A 15,376-nucleotide genomic window follows, 5' to 3' on the forward strand; every position below is an offset into this window, starting at 1 on the left:
CCCCCCACATTGGGGGGTGTGGGGGGCAAAGCCCCCCACATTGTAATGTTTTGAAAGTGTGTGTGTTTGTTAGTGCTAGTGATTTCTTTCCCAGGAAAAGAAGTCGGTGTTCTGATCATTCAGGCGTTAGTGTGTTCACTGTTTATATGTCAGTGAAGAGGCGTTTGATTAAATGCCTCTTCGCTATTCAGATATAGACCCAAATACTGGTGGTTGCTGTATTGTAATTTCACACTGACGAAGCCAGGGGGTGAAACTGGTCACCAGTCTGTGTTGCTGGAGCCAAATGGCTGCAAAAGAAGCTGCTTGAATGTTTGTTCTACTGGAATAAAAAGTTTTCTACATACTTATTTAAGTGTATTGGGCCCTTTTCTTCTGGATTTACTATGAGGTTTGATACATTAATGGGTGCTGGTGTCTAATGTTTGTGCTTGAACTGTGTATATTCCAAGCACCAAGCTTATTTAAGAGTGCACCAGTTTGTTTTTGGACTTGGAGATATACATATATATATATATATATATATATATATATATATATATATATATATATATATATATATATGCACACACACACACATATATATATATATATATATATATATATATATATATATATACACATATACACACACACACACACATATATATATATATATGTGTGTGTGTGTGTATATATATATATATATATATATATATATATATATATATATATGTATACACACACACACACACACACACACACACACACACACACACACACACACACACATATATATATGTGTGTGTGTGTGTGTGTGTGTGTGTGTGTGTGTGATATATATATATATATATATATATATATATTTATATGTGTGTGTGTGTACAATGGCAATAACTTGAAATACATGACTGTGATCATTTTAACCTTTGATTCCATCACAATCTAACACCAGAGGTATGCACTGGCAGTGACTGTATTTTTTTGTGGGGGGAGGAGGTAGGGGAGGCAGGCAGTATTCCCAAAGAGGATTTGTATATCCTTGCAACAATTGTCTTCATAGTTTATTGTGAGCTACTATTTTGTTAGCTTTGAACATTAAGCCTAGGGCACAACTTATGTGTTCCTTGAAAGAAAAAAGTAAGAGTAAAATTCTTTTCTTACTTAGTATTTTTTGTTCTGGTCACCAGTAAATTAAAAAGTTGGGAAATGCTCAAAAATGGTTCCCAGAGTATCTATAACCCTATGGATTCTGGAGATCCTGGCTTAAATGAGTTATTTCCGAAATGGTTGTTACTGTGCTGTCTTTGTCAGGAAAGATGTGTAGAAAGGAAAACTACAGTTGATCATCAACACTAAATTTCCTTCCTTAATCATAATTTCTGTTGAAGTCATCATTGGATGTAGATGTGTAAAAAGAAAAAAAAAATTTTAAATGTACTTCAGAACATATAGAAAGCAATGGTTTCTTGAAAAAACCTGAAGACTAAGGCAAAATAAGAAAGGAAGAAAAAAGTAATATGCATAATGTGGAGAGACCGAGAATAGTGACAGAGGAAATATGTGTGTGTGTGTGTGTGTGTGTGTGTGTGTGTGTGTGTGTGTGTGTGTGTGTGTATGTGTGTGTGTGTGTGTGTGTGTGTGTGTGTGTGTGTGTGTGTGTGTGTGTGTGTGTGTGTGTGTGTGGGGGGGCGGAAGAGTAAAACTTAAGTCCAGCCCTGTACCAACAGCTGTTGCAGTATATGACAGTTACATCTAAATGCCATTAAATGTGAATGTTTCTCTGTGAGACGAGACAACATAATGTGCTACACAATCCTGTCCTTATATAGTGTATTGTAGCTATGGTTCAATCTGTGCGCACTACTCCTATATCCTTATGTAGTGCAATGTAGCTACAGTTCAGTCTGTGTGCACTACTCCTATGTCCTTATGTAGGGCATTGTAAATACAGCTCAGTCTGTGTGCACTACTCTTATGTAGCGCATTGTAGCTACGGTTCAGTCGGTGCGCACTACTCCTATGTCCTTGTGTAGTGCATTGTAGCTATGGTTCAATCTGTGCACACTACTCCTAAAACTCTGCAGCATTAATTAAAATGTTTTGTAGGAGGGGTGGCAGTGACAGGGTGATACTTAGACAGAAGTGTCAGGGGATCCCAGGCTTGACATTTGTTGGGGGTCCCCAAAATGCTAACACTGTCTCTGTTGACAAAATTATGCCTATATAATTTCAGACTAACCTTTGGGAATACTGATGGTGAACGTGTACTGAAAAGGAGAGGGACACTTTTAAAATAACTGCAAAGGTGTAATAACTGACCTCAGTAAAAATTTTCTTTTTTATTCTGTTGTATATACTGATTGTATAGAAATCAACAATAATACAGAAGATTTAACCATAAAAAGACATTCTCTGGGATTCATAAAGGTTATCACCAAGTATACCTTCTGTATTCAATAACATCCAAGAAAGGCTACACTTAGTGTAGGCTTAGAGGTAACCTTTATGAATCCCAAGCATTATACTCATATTAAACAGAAACATGTATGTATATCAACAATTAAACCAGTATGAAGCTTGACCTGAGTATGATTTCTGCTGCTAAAAGACATATAAAAAATGTAAATTAAAAATTTCTGAACAATTAAATCCTTTATCAATAACTTTTTCAACAGCCATACAAAACCTAAGACAAATATATATTATCATGATTTGAATGAAACAACTCCAGACATGCAAATAGCCAATCACTAAACTACTTTTTTAAATTTTTGTGATAGTTTACATGCTTTTAAATATTTTGACATAGCGGAGGTAAAACACTGAAAGATTAATTATGTTGCATTTGTTCCACAGGATTGTAATAAAAATAACTTAACTATAGCCACAAACAATTAATTCGATTTTTTCCTTCATTTTATCAAAACCCTAATGGGTGGGTTAAATCATTTTTGATTAATTTAAATTATTTAACTCTGTCATTAATAAATTTCAACAGCTCTTGAGCTGTAATATTTTGCTTGGGAGTGTTGTATAAACATAAGGTCACTTAGAATGATTAACAATAATAATCCACTTTGCAAAAGAACACTGAGATTTTATTTTTAACACAACTTATAATTCTTTAACTTGTTGAGCTGCTAGTGGACCGTATCTTGAAATGTATACATTTTCTAAGACACTACTTTTATCTAACAAATTACATTCCTTTTGTTTTATCATTTTCAACTTGGAAGTCGTTATTAATAATCCTCTTAACACTAAATGTTTATTTCAGCTTGGAAATTAAGCCAGTCTATTGCTGAAAGATTCATATGCTTGGGAAATACCTAATAATTAGGGATTTCACACCCAATTCCACCCTCTTTTCTGGGACTTTATAACACTGTAAACATTTTATAGATAGCTAACTTCGAAATAGTATGATAAAATCTATGCTCAATTTTGCATTCTCTTTAAATTATCTTAAAATGCTAGTAAGCAAACTCAAAACTAAATAAAAAAAAGTAAATTGTAGATTATGATTTTTACAAGACACAAAATAAAATGATGCCTCTTCTGGCTACAGTAGTCTACATAGTAATCATAGTAATCATGGGAAATACAAGCGTATTAGACCAAAGGCCAATTGTGCCTTGCCAGTAATGATCCTAAGGCTTGAAGAGCTATTTTGAAAGAGGGCAAGGCCTGTAACATCTAGAGTACAACAATCTATTAAATCAAAATCATTCATTAAACATACCAACATTTTTGATAAGTGCTTCAGCTTTAGTTTTCATGTTCTTGCCATCCTGAATAATCTGTAGCTATGATAAAGCAGCAACTGTTAAACTAATCTAGTAACAACAGAGAAAGCAAATTATTATTTAAAAAATCTCAAAACTAAATGAAAGAACTCTAACTAAAGCTACAAAAAATTAATTCTTTAAAAACATCTTCCACTACTGTTCTTTCAAAGTTGACTGAAGTATGCCTACTCTCCACACCATGACCTCACCCACGTGAATAGAAGTAATGTTAGAAAATAAATTAAGCTATGTGACATATATTTCAAGTAGAAAATTATGTAGTTAAGATTTTTGCTTAAAGAAAAGAGAAAAAGAAATTCAGAACAGAAATAATCCCAGGCATGAACTTGTATGTTATATTTTGGTCCAGTTTTTCTTCAGTTTCTCCATTCATCTGCAAAAAAATATGAAAAAAAATGTATCTGTTGACTGACTACCTTGCTATGCTATGAGATATAAGACAAAGTTATATGAAACACTGTACAAATCGATCGGTTAGATTAGTGATGTATAGGAAGTAATATAGATAATTTTTATTGTGTAACAAAATGCTTATAATTTTTGACAGAACTGCAGCATTACAGTTCTGTATTTGCATATGCTAACAAATGTAATATAGTGAATACAAACATCTACAAAGCCAACAATCTTGGTAATGCACATCTCATTGTAAAGCATGTACTGAAGACAATTTCTAAAATTTAGTAGCTTCACTCTAAGCCATCCAAAGCAAAACAAATTAGTAAGTATATACCTATCCCTCCAAACAGTTCAGCTGATGTTGCCAAAGAGATTATATCCCTATATTAAGTATTTCTGATGCCATTTGACTTGCTTATGTGCACTAAATCCATCAGTATGGGGTCAAAGGATATCTTGTACGGCAGAGACAGGTCACTAAGTAGCAATCTGTAGGATACAGAGTCTAGTGACAGGGCTTTGAATCATTCCATTAAGAGATATTGTTTAGGTCATGTATCCTTTTAAGCAAGGTATCTCAGTAGGCATTCCTTTGGTTGACTGTGCTTCCTTACATTTAATGACCATCATTCTAGCTTCCAGATTTTCTCACTTGATTATTGCATGTTTGGCTGTTTCTTCCATGACCTCAGGCTGTATGAAACTCCTACTTTCTTCCACGCATTGTCTCTGTTACTGAGATGATATGTAAATATGCTTTCCTTTTCTTAGATCAGCTTAGAAACATACTGGGCATCCATCTTGGCACCTGAGACCATTTCATCTTCCATTCCTAATGCCTTCCTTCTTATTTCTTTTGTGTCCATTTCTAAGATGTGTTGATTCAGTATACTGCTGAATTTCAATGCACAGTCTCACAGACCCTCCCACTGATCAGGGTCAACTGTTTACTTTCATTTATGTTTCTTGAATTTCTATTGTTGCAAAGACAGGCAGACTTTCTGGTTTTGCGTGAGTCTGGGTACAATTGATTCTGCTTCCAGCCTCAAGAAGTTACTATTTTAGTGACTCATTCTCAGTATTCTGATATATATTTTTTTTCATTTTTAGGAGAGCGCTTGTCACAATTATTCCTTTTTACATGTAAACACACAGGGTAGGATTTTGAGATGGCCAACGCCATTGTGTAGTGCTATTCACTGCAATCTGTAGATTTTAAATCTGTTCTCACTGCTCATAATTGTATATTATACATGTTTTTCACAACATTTATTTGAGATGCATATGTAAACCTATTACATGTTCCTGGAACATATTACAAACAATGGCTTGCTGAAAGTACAACAGGCCATCTCTGAATACCCCTGCAATGTCAGTTTAGGTTTGAGACTGATTTTGATTCAGTCTTTCAAGTACAATTATCAAGTCACTTTGTTGTTTTTAGATTTTGCTTTCTGATATCTCAACTTTATTGACTATTTCCACTTGTACAGAAATTTCATAAAACCTGCTGGATCTCATTGTCTGTTCTATTTTGTATATCTTTGATCAAGGCCAGTAAGCAACCTTGCAAATCTCCCTGTCATTTTATTTTCATGTTCAGAAGTCATCTGTTCTACCGCTTGTTCAGCAAATGGAAGGCTTTTCATTTCTTCTCAACAGCTGCATGATGGTTAACGTACAAAGTACTTTCATATTTTAAAAGCCTTCTAATAACCCTTCCTCGAGACATTTTTACTTTTTTTTGTTGTTCACATCACCAGCTTGTCATCACCAAGAAATCCAATGAATTGATATTTCAGTTTCCTCAGCATTTCACCATTTTAAAGAACACTGCTTCTATTTCATGAACCAACAGTCCCCCTGGATTAAGAATCTTCCTTCAGAGCTGTACACAATTATTATAACATAGCTAATTTAAAAAAAAAATCTTCATCTGATTGAAGATGCTTGGTGTTCTAGGTATCTTAAGTTTCAGCAACAGAGCTCTTTTCTTAAACTTTCAATTCACTTCTTAAACATCTGTCTTACCTTCAAGCTTACCACCTTTTTCTTCTCTACCTCTTTTTCCCTTATTGGACTTTGGCTTCCTTCTTTAGGTGTTCTCTCTTTTCAGCTTCTGGTAGCTTCATTTAATCTTCAGTCACTTATTTCCTTTGAATTCTGTCAACAGAAACATTAAAAAAAAATTGGTCATCCTTAATATACATTCACAAATAGTTTTTAGCCATTTCCTTTATTTAAACCTTTCTACTTTGTATACTGCAAAAACGTCATGTCCTTAAACTTTTTCTCCACCCACCTCCAAAAAAGATATATTAGCAATATTACAGCTTTCTAACCATTATGATTACAGTTCTTCAAAACATAAAAAAGTTTAATCTTACCTGCCATAAGACAACATTGCCTTAACCAGACCATTACATAACACATACTTACAAATTCAAACCTACCAAAGCTGGAAAAATGAATATGAATAGCTTTATTTGTAAGCATAACAATTGACATTTAATTCATTCTTGCAGCTTACAAAAACACTCAAAACATTGCTTGCATTTGGAATTAATATTGAAAACATGCTCACTAGCTGTTTGTAAAAAGGCATTAATTTAATTTGCCATAAAACGTCTTTTCTCAAAGCAGCTTTGTGTTTTTCATGCATGGAGGTTTTTATCAGTAAATTTTACTGACAGATTTAGCAGAAAGTGAAAATGATAAATCTCATGATTTTTCTACAGTGACTTCCCCTTATCCATTTGCCACTTTAAGTTTTCTGGACATAAACATGCTCTTCTTCAGTCTTCAGGAACCAGTCAGAATTTATATTTCCTACATTCTGGTTTCCACTTCTAGTACTTAACAATTTTTAGATGAAAGGCATGTGAGTCCCCTTTAGCTGTGTATATATATATATATATATATATATATATATATATATATATATATATATATATATATATAAACACCTGTGTTACTTCCTCTATAGACAATATTCACCCGATGTATTCTTGTATTTCTCAGTACTCTTTTCTACTGGGCTCACTGACTCCAGGCCCACTACCCCAGATTCCACTGTTTCCTCCTTCGCATGGGCATAATAGTTCAAGCTAGGAACTTCAGACCCATTCAGAAAATCTATAAAAGTTAAATTTCCATGTTTTAGAAATATGGTATGACTCATCATTTCATTAACCATAATAACAAAAATCATTATTTCATTAACCATAATAATTTTGTTTGTGTCTTTCGGCTTTTCCCGGTTAGGGGTTGCCACAGCAGAACTCCGGTCCGCTAATGATTGGCAGTAGAGTTTTACGTGCTGGCTTGCCGGGCCTAACGCACAACCTTCAACTAAGGAATGCCCGTTCAGCATGTCGCCACACAGAAGACGCTCTAACTGAGAATCGAATGGGCAACGTCTAACTGTGAGGCGACAACGCTACCGCAGCACCACCACCATTGATTTTAGCTTTATGATGTTTTCCTTCTCTTACAACTTACATAACATCTGCAGTTTGAAACATCAATCCTTTCTCTTCAGAATTTTCTATTTAACACAGCAGTCACCCTGTTTTTAACATCAGGTGATTGAGGATTTTGTTTTTAATCTAAAACATGCCTGCAACATAATCAAGTAATATGTTAATCAATGGAACTTCAGTAAAGTTACCAGCATGTATTATTTTGTTTTTTCAAATTTCACCTCTTTCCCAGTAGTTCAATAGTATGTTGCTAGTTCTGTAAATTCCTTCACAGCTAGCTCACAAAGAAAAGCAATTTGCTCCCATATACATTAAGCTCTTTTTTGGCCTTGGTGGTGCAGAGGTTAGCATTGTCACCTCACAGGAAGAGGTTCTCCAGTTCTATTCCTGGCTGGAGCTCCTTCTGTGTGTAGTCTGCATGTCCTCCCTGCAGTCGAGTGAGCTTTAAAGACATGCAGGTAGGTGCATGTGGGTATGTGCACGCCTTCTGTGAAGGTTGGGCACCGAGCTGGCAACTTGACACCGTAAAAACAACACTGCCAATCAAACTGTGGACTGATGATCTTCTGTGATGACCCCTAATCGGGAAAAGCAGAAAGACACTGCTATATATTAAGTTCTTTTTACAATTTCTTCTGGGCCGCCTTCACTTTTTCTGTTTATTCCCACCTGTATCAGCTTTAACTAATCATGTTAGGCCTTCTGCATTATCACTTCTTTCACTTCTTCAATAAACACTGAAGTAGCTATCTTTTTTATTTCTACCCAATTCCTAGCATTCAGTATCATCTTTTCCACTTTTCAAGCAACCAAATTTCCTTCCATTTCTTACTTAGTTCATCCAAACTATCTGGCAAATTGATTTAATGCAAAAAGCCACTCACTGCCCATATCCTTCTTTACGGCTGTCTTGGTCTGCTGGATAAATATACCACTCTCTCGTTTACAAAAGTTTCTCTGTTTGCTCATAAATGGCACTCCTACCTTAACTGTTAGTGGCATAGTTATGACATCCAAAAGAATGCCAGATCCGCCATGGTTCCTGTGCAGAAATGTTTAATCCTTTATATTTCTTATGGGTCTTGTTAAACTTTCTTTGTACAGTTCTAGCATTTTTTTACAAGAACCTGCCCCTTCATTAAGGGTCTGAGAAAGCCATGAGTTATGAGAATGAAAAATAAATAAATAAATGCATACATACAATAATCTAAAGCAAATAACTGCAGGATCAGTTACAAGGATTTGTCTTTTCCTTTCTCCTTGCTGACCAAGGCTCAAAGAAGCTGTGGTTAGCGAGCAAGAAAAATAAACAAAAAAAGGTAGCACAAATAATTGCATTGACATTTACAAAGATGCAATGTATGTTGGTAAATGTGTATGTGCCTGTGTATATGTGGGTGAGTGTATCTCTCCATCTCCATGTATGTATATGTATGGGTTCCATTCAGAATTTCAAAGCTCAAAACTTCGAATTTCATATGATTGAAGATCATATGTTCTTAGTTTCAAAACTTTGAAATCCTGAACGGAGATCGGCATACAGTGTGGACCAGGAGATTTCCCTTGTCCTCGCTGTAGTGCAATCTCAGAGTTGGTATATTTAAGTTGTAGGGGGTGTGGGTGCAGGGGGGCTTGTCCCCTGCATACACATGTTTTAGTATGTTGGGTGGTGTTTTGGGGGGGGGGGTCATAATTTCAAGCTTCCAAGATCTTGATATTCTGAAACTCGAGATTTTGGGATTTCAAAATTTCCTAGTGAAGCCATATATATATATATATATATATATATATATATATATATATATATATATATACACATACACATATGTGTGTATATATATATGTGTGTGTGTGTGTGTGTGTGTGTGTGTGTGTGTGTGTGTGTGTGTGTGTGTGTGTGTGTGTGCAGACATTATTAGATACTTACTTAACTTATATTTTGGATATAAAATATTTCCTCTAACAAAAATTTCATGTTGTACAGCAACTTTTTATCATTAGTCAGAAGAACTATTTTTACATCAAAATTGAGAATAGGCAAGAGGGGCTGGAATGTATTGCAGAAAACTAGCAAAGGAATCAAGGTATTGGGAGCAAATAATTAGAGAGGAAAGGTAATAGAATAGGAAGAGACTAAGAATACATTTGGACTGCAGGCTAGAAATTGCCTTCCCGTATCAAAGTCTGATATCAGAGTACAGGCAAATAGAAAGGAATAGGGGGATCCCAAGTTAAACACCAGTACTGGTCAAGTTTTTAGTAGAACCTAGAGCAGAAGCTGCTGTTAAAAAAAAGGGATAATTAGTACAGCATATCAAATATTGCATGATCGGTGGCACAGTAGTGCAGTGGTTAGCATTGTCACCTCACAGCCTAAGGTTATCTGGTTTGATTCTCAGATGTGGTCCCTTCTGTGCAGAGTCTACATGTCCTCCCTGTGTTCAAATGGATTCCCTCTGGGTGCTCCGGTTTCCTCCCATATTCCCAAGACATACTGCAGATGGACTGGACATTCTACATTGGCCCTAGGTGTGAGTGTGCCTTCTGAGGTAGGTTGAGCACCAGGCTGGCAACTTGACACCGTAAAACTCTACTGCCACTTGTTTTGTGGACTGATGATCCACTGCAACCACCCCTAATGGGAGCAGCTGAAAGGAGATGATGATGATAAAATATTGCATGATAACTAGAGAACCAATCAGAGGAGGGCAGAAAAGACTGGATAAACAATTACATAGGTGTTTTTATACCCTAAGTAGACTCCAAAGAATCTTTCCTTAGGTAGATTGCAAATGTGGGAAGTGTGATAGGGAAGAAAGAGGTAATTGGGAATATAGTTTTGGAGTATAATGAATTGGCAGACTTTAAAAATTCCCTGCAGACTGCACCTCCTTGGTGTAACGAAGGGCATGATTTTTTTGAGCTGTGATACAGAATCAGAATTGCCTAGACATAGTATGTTCTTGCTGAGTTTAATTCTGGTTGATTCCAAAAATGCAATGGAAATCAAAGTTTAAACCAACTGTACTAGAAGTGATGACTATAGTAATAGACATAAAAATGAAAGTGGGATCTGTAGAACAGGGTATGAGCAAATTACATTGAAAAAATGGAAATTGTGGGAACAATAGATGCAAAATAACATTTTGGAGGAGGAATGAGGTTTAAGGGATGACAGAAACTGAATAAGCTATGTACTGTTCAACTCACAAGGACTGTGTAGAAGATATGTGATTCATAATATATGGAACTAAAAATATGTCAATATGGTTTGTTTTCATTTATTAAAATGTATGATTGCCTACGTAATAAGTGATAATTCAAGTAATTAGTAATGCTGCTGCTTAAAAAAAATATATAAAAAAAGTATATACCAAAAGCAAAACAAATACCAAACTATTTATTTATTTTATTTAACATTCGTTAGCCAGGATAGTCAGACTGGACAAATGTCTGTTTTCAGTGGAGTCCTGGGGAGGAAAACTCCATAAGTTTACAGAGAGAAGAAAAATTTACAAAAGAGACATTATAGAGTAGTAGAATACAGATTGTAGACTTTATAGCCGTTAGTATAGAATAAGAGGATATTCCCCCTTTTGGTTGAAAATACCCGATGGCCCATTATCTAACACAATACAATTCTGTCCTCCACAGTGTATGTACAGAGGAAATAACTGATCCTCCAGAAGTAGAAAGATCCTCTACCTGTGGTATTAGGCCTGACAACACACCTGTGTAGTCTATTATTTCCACGAAGAGTACTTGAAAAATAACTGGAGGAAGATATTCTCTTTGTGTCTGTTTCTGTAGCACATAAAAGATAAGGATGGAATGTTAAGGAAAGTAAAGAAAAGGAATGAAAAAATACAATGTATGAGAAAGTGAAGGGTAATGACTTCTGTTGCCTTCTATTGAAGCAAGTTACTAACAATTTCATAGTATATTTTTAAAAAAAAATACAGAGTACCCTTGTAGATGTCCCTGCTCATCCAACATTGTAGAAAAGGCTTAATAACTAAATACAACTGGGGATGACACTAATAATGATAGCTTGCCAATGTACAGGGGTACAAGAGACTTAAGGATTAGTATTGCTACAGGTTAGTATGAAATCTGCAACTGTAGCACTTGAATTGGGAATGTATGCATGCTAACCAAAACAAATAAATGACAGGCTGTGGCTATGCTCAGCTTTCGTACTCTTGTCTTAAAATGTCCAAAACAGAAGCCGTGCAACACTTGGAAGAAAGAATATATTCCATAACAAAAACCAAACATGTTTTCACATAAGCTTTGTCATGTTGTTTTAGAATTCAATGACACTTATGTGAAAATGCATTTTTTTATTATTAAATATATTCTTTCTTCAAAGTATTGCACAGATACTGTTTTTGGACATTTAAAGTAGATATACTTCTCTTATATGGATGGCAAAGACAACACAGAGTAAATATACAGAAATTATAGTTGATGAACAGAAGAAATCTAAAGGACATATAGACCTCTATGTTGGCTATTTCTGCCTAAAAATACATTTTAATCTTTTAAAGAACAGTCCCCAATACTGAGAAGGAGGAGGAAATGGGGACTGCTAAAGGAACACTTCTGTTTATTTTCATTAAAAAAGAGAGAGAAGATTTAACATATCCACTCAGTAGAAGTGCACAGGCGAGAATAATGACCATCTGATAGGACTGTAAAGAAATAGAGAAAATAAATAAAGACGGACTAGACAATCAGATGCTTTTATGATTACCACAGAATTCTTACAGAAAATACACACACACACACACACACACACACACACACACACACACACACACACATGAAAATTCATAGTCACATGTGGCCAAGCAATATCCACGCAAGGAATGCAAGGCAGAAAAACTCTTCATGGCCTGCATTTTCAAGTAAAGGTGCAAATATTCAAACTTACACACATACATGCATGCACACACCCCCAGAACCAGTTTAACATACCATTCCATCTGCCAGCATGCTGCTTGGAATGTGGGAGGAAAGTCAAGGCAACAAGTAAAAGCCAACTTAAACACAGAGGAGTCATGCAAACTCCAGACAGAAGGCATGCAACAACATGTGTCAAAAATGGGAGACCAAGCATAACCAGCACACCACCCTATACTGACATGTGCAACTTTGCTGTTTCTTCATTGTAACATTTATTGGTACTCTGTATGCAGTGTCAAACATTTATGTGGTCACGACTCACCCTCATAGTGCAGAGGGAAGCTCTGGCTGTGTCCCAGACGACCTGCAATCCACAAGTAGCATGGCAGCTGGAGGGACAGGGTAGGGAAGTGTGGCAGTGACTGTTTAATGTGGTAGGTGCAGATTGGATATTTGTATTAGCAGCGTGTGCAGGAATACAGGTGTATTGCTGCAGTAAAAAGAACATGGTATGCCCTCAATGGAAGAGCTATACCCCTTGGTCAAGTGGTTGCATGTGTGCAGAAGTATGCATTCACCTCACCAAGGTAGCTATAGTGAAGCGCACACAGGCTTTTGAGGGGTTGAGCTAGGACAATCTACAGAATCTGTACACCATCCCAGTCTACAACAGTGACCATTGCCTCCACCGGGAAGAGGGTTCTTATCCAAATACAGGAGCAAATGGATCATTTGGGTGCTGCAAGAGCAGCCATTGGGCCAATCCTGCAGATGATTTAAAAGATGATCTATTCTCTGGGAGTATCAAAAACTGGACATATGGACCTATCAAAGAGCTTATTTAACCATAGCCAATATTCAAAATCCTTTTAAAAGTTAGCACTCTTAAATAAGTAGATAAATAAATACATAAACAAAACTTTACACAAAATGCAGAATATTACAACAAATATGATTAAAAGACAACTGCAATTTTTAGAACCATATACATAAAGATGCAGATATCAAAGACACAGTCACACAAATAACTACAAAACAGTAATGCCAAGCAAAAATTATGTCCAAAGTAAAAAAGAATTCAATCACTTAAGGAAAAAAAAACACAAACACACACAAGTACTGAAAAGAAAAATGAAACACACAAAAAAATATTAACAAGAATAGAGCTCTCTTCCAGCAAAATTAGGTACGAAATCAAAAGATGCATGTATGTAAAAACTGTTCATAACCAATGACATATGTCATTTTATGCACCGACTTATTACCTCATTCTACAAATCCTTCTACCCTTAAAAAGTGCAAGGATGTTACAGCCAGAGATTTACTATAGAAATAAACATGAAAATTCATTCTAATGACAAGAATTGTGGAGCCTGAAAGCATGTTCCATGGTGTCCTGACAACATCAAAGATGTATAGGCTAACTACTAAGAAGGTCCATTTTAGGCTTAGTCAATAACCTGGAGTCAGAATCAAACTTTGTACCTTGTGTCTATGACGTGAAGACCTTAATCATTATGCCAACTCTATCTCAGTCTTCTTGTGAGATGCAATTCAGCCATCTGATCTTTTCAGCAAAAATGTGCAGCTATCCAAGAAGAATTCATCCCTACAGAGAAAGCTTAAAACACATTCCTGGGAATTCATTAAAGGGCCTAAAAAGGTACTGCTTCCCCAACATGGTATTTTGTGATTCACAGACATGATAGCCATGATGAGGAAACACCTCATAATCTTCAAATGTGCATGCCTCTAAATCACAGTTACATTATGGTAGTAAAGTGTTACTCATGGAGGCATTGGTATTCTTCCCAGTTAATCTCACTGTCCCTTTACACACAAGTACAAAAGACACACACACACCACAGTCCCCATACCCTTCCCAGACCTAACTGTTGTCCTGTGGTTTTCCTCTAGCCCCGCCCCCCACCGGACCTCATAACAGATGAAGTGCCATTATGGCATATGTCTAGTATGCCCTGGTGGCTAATGTGTCCCCCCCACTCCCCTAATTACCATAATATTTAAGTGCCGTTATGGCATACTTGTAGTTGCTCTAGTGGCTAGTGTGTCTCCAACCCTCGATCGCTGTAATACTGAATGTGCCATTATGGTGTATTTCTACATTACTTTTTCTCCTTCCCCAACAACCAATAAGCTCTGTATATTTTCCTTTGGTCCACTCATTTCTCCAGACTCCTGGTATCATAAGATACCAGGGGAGGAAGATGACAGCCAGCATTATTGTGGCCTTCCAGTGGGTATTAGGGTATGTTTAGTAAAACTCTTCCTGTTGGCTAAGAAAACAGTAGGATTCCTACTGTGCTGGACCCAGTTAGAATAAACACTTTTGTACAACTGCAACACCCAGCTACAATGCGTGTATATTTATTTCGGGAACCTGACTTGTTGAGTCCTAGGTTGCAGGAGTGGTACCACCTGGTCATTTGGTATCTCTGTTCTGTGCCTCTCCTATCTTCTAATACCCACTCTGAGTCTGAATGCAGTATGGATAACAGGATCACAGAAATTCAAACTCAAGATGGGATCAGCACAGCAGTCAAACAGACCCTTCTGATTTCAAGTAACATACAAGTTCTCCAACATACAGTTTTAATGAAAGTTATGTTTTGCTATTTCATTTTCACTGGTTTTGTAACCCAAAGTAAGAATGGAGATCTGCTATACACAACTGCTATTGCAAAAACAAGTCTCAAAATGTAAATTATGTTTTTAAGAGAAGGTCTAAAAATAAAACTTAATTTTCTTCAGCTATATTAAAAATGTTTATAAACA

General features: G+C 36.0%; 1 protein-coding gene across 2 annotated transcripts in view; it reads right to left on the reverse strand.

Annotated features, from left to right (window-relative positions):
* PTPN5 (protein tyrosine phosphatase non-receptor type 5) overlaps positions 1 to 15,376 on the reverse strand; it is a 772,658-nt gene that overhangs the window by 648,819 nt on the left and 108,463 nt on the right. For both annotated transcript variants that reach the window (XM_044082854.1, XM_044082853.1), the window contains exon 2: positions 6,222 to 6,353. The gene's annotated coding sequence lies outside the window, so the exon portion shown is untranslated. The remainder of the gene's footprint in view (positions 1 to 6,221; positions 6,354 to 15,376) is intronic.

Source organism: Protopterus annectens, chromosome 9.part0 (genome assembly GCF_019279795.1).
Source record: "Protopterus annectens isolate FY-2018-M chromosome 9.part0, PAN1.0, whole genome shotgun sequence".
Classification (NCBI taxonomy): domain Eukaryota; kingdom Metazoa; phylum Chordata; order Ceratodontiformes; family Protopteridae; genus Protopterus; species Protopterus annectens.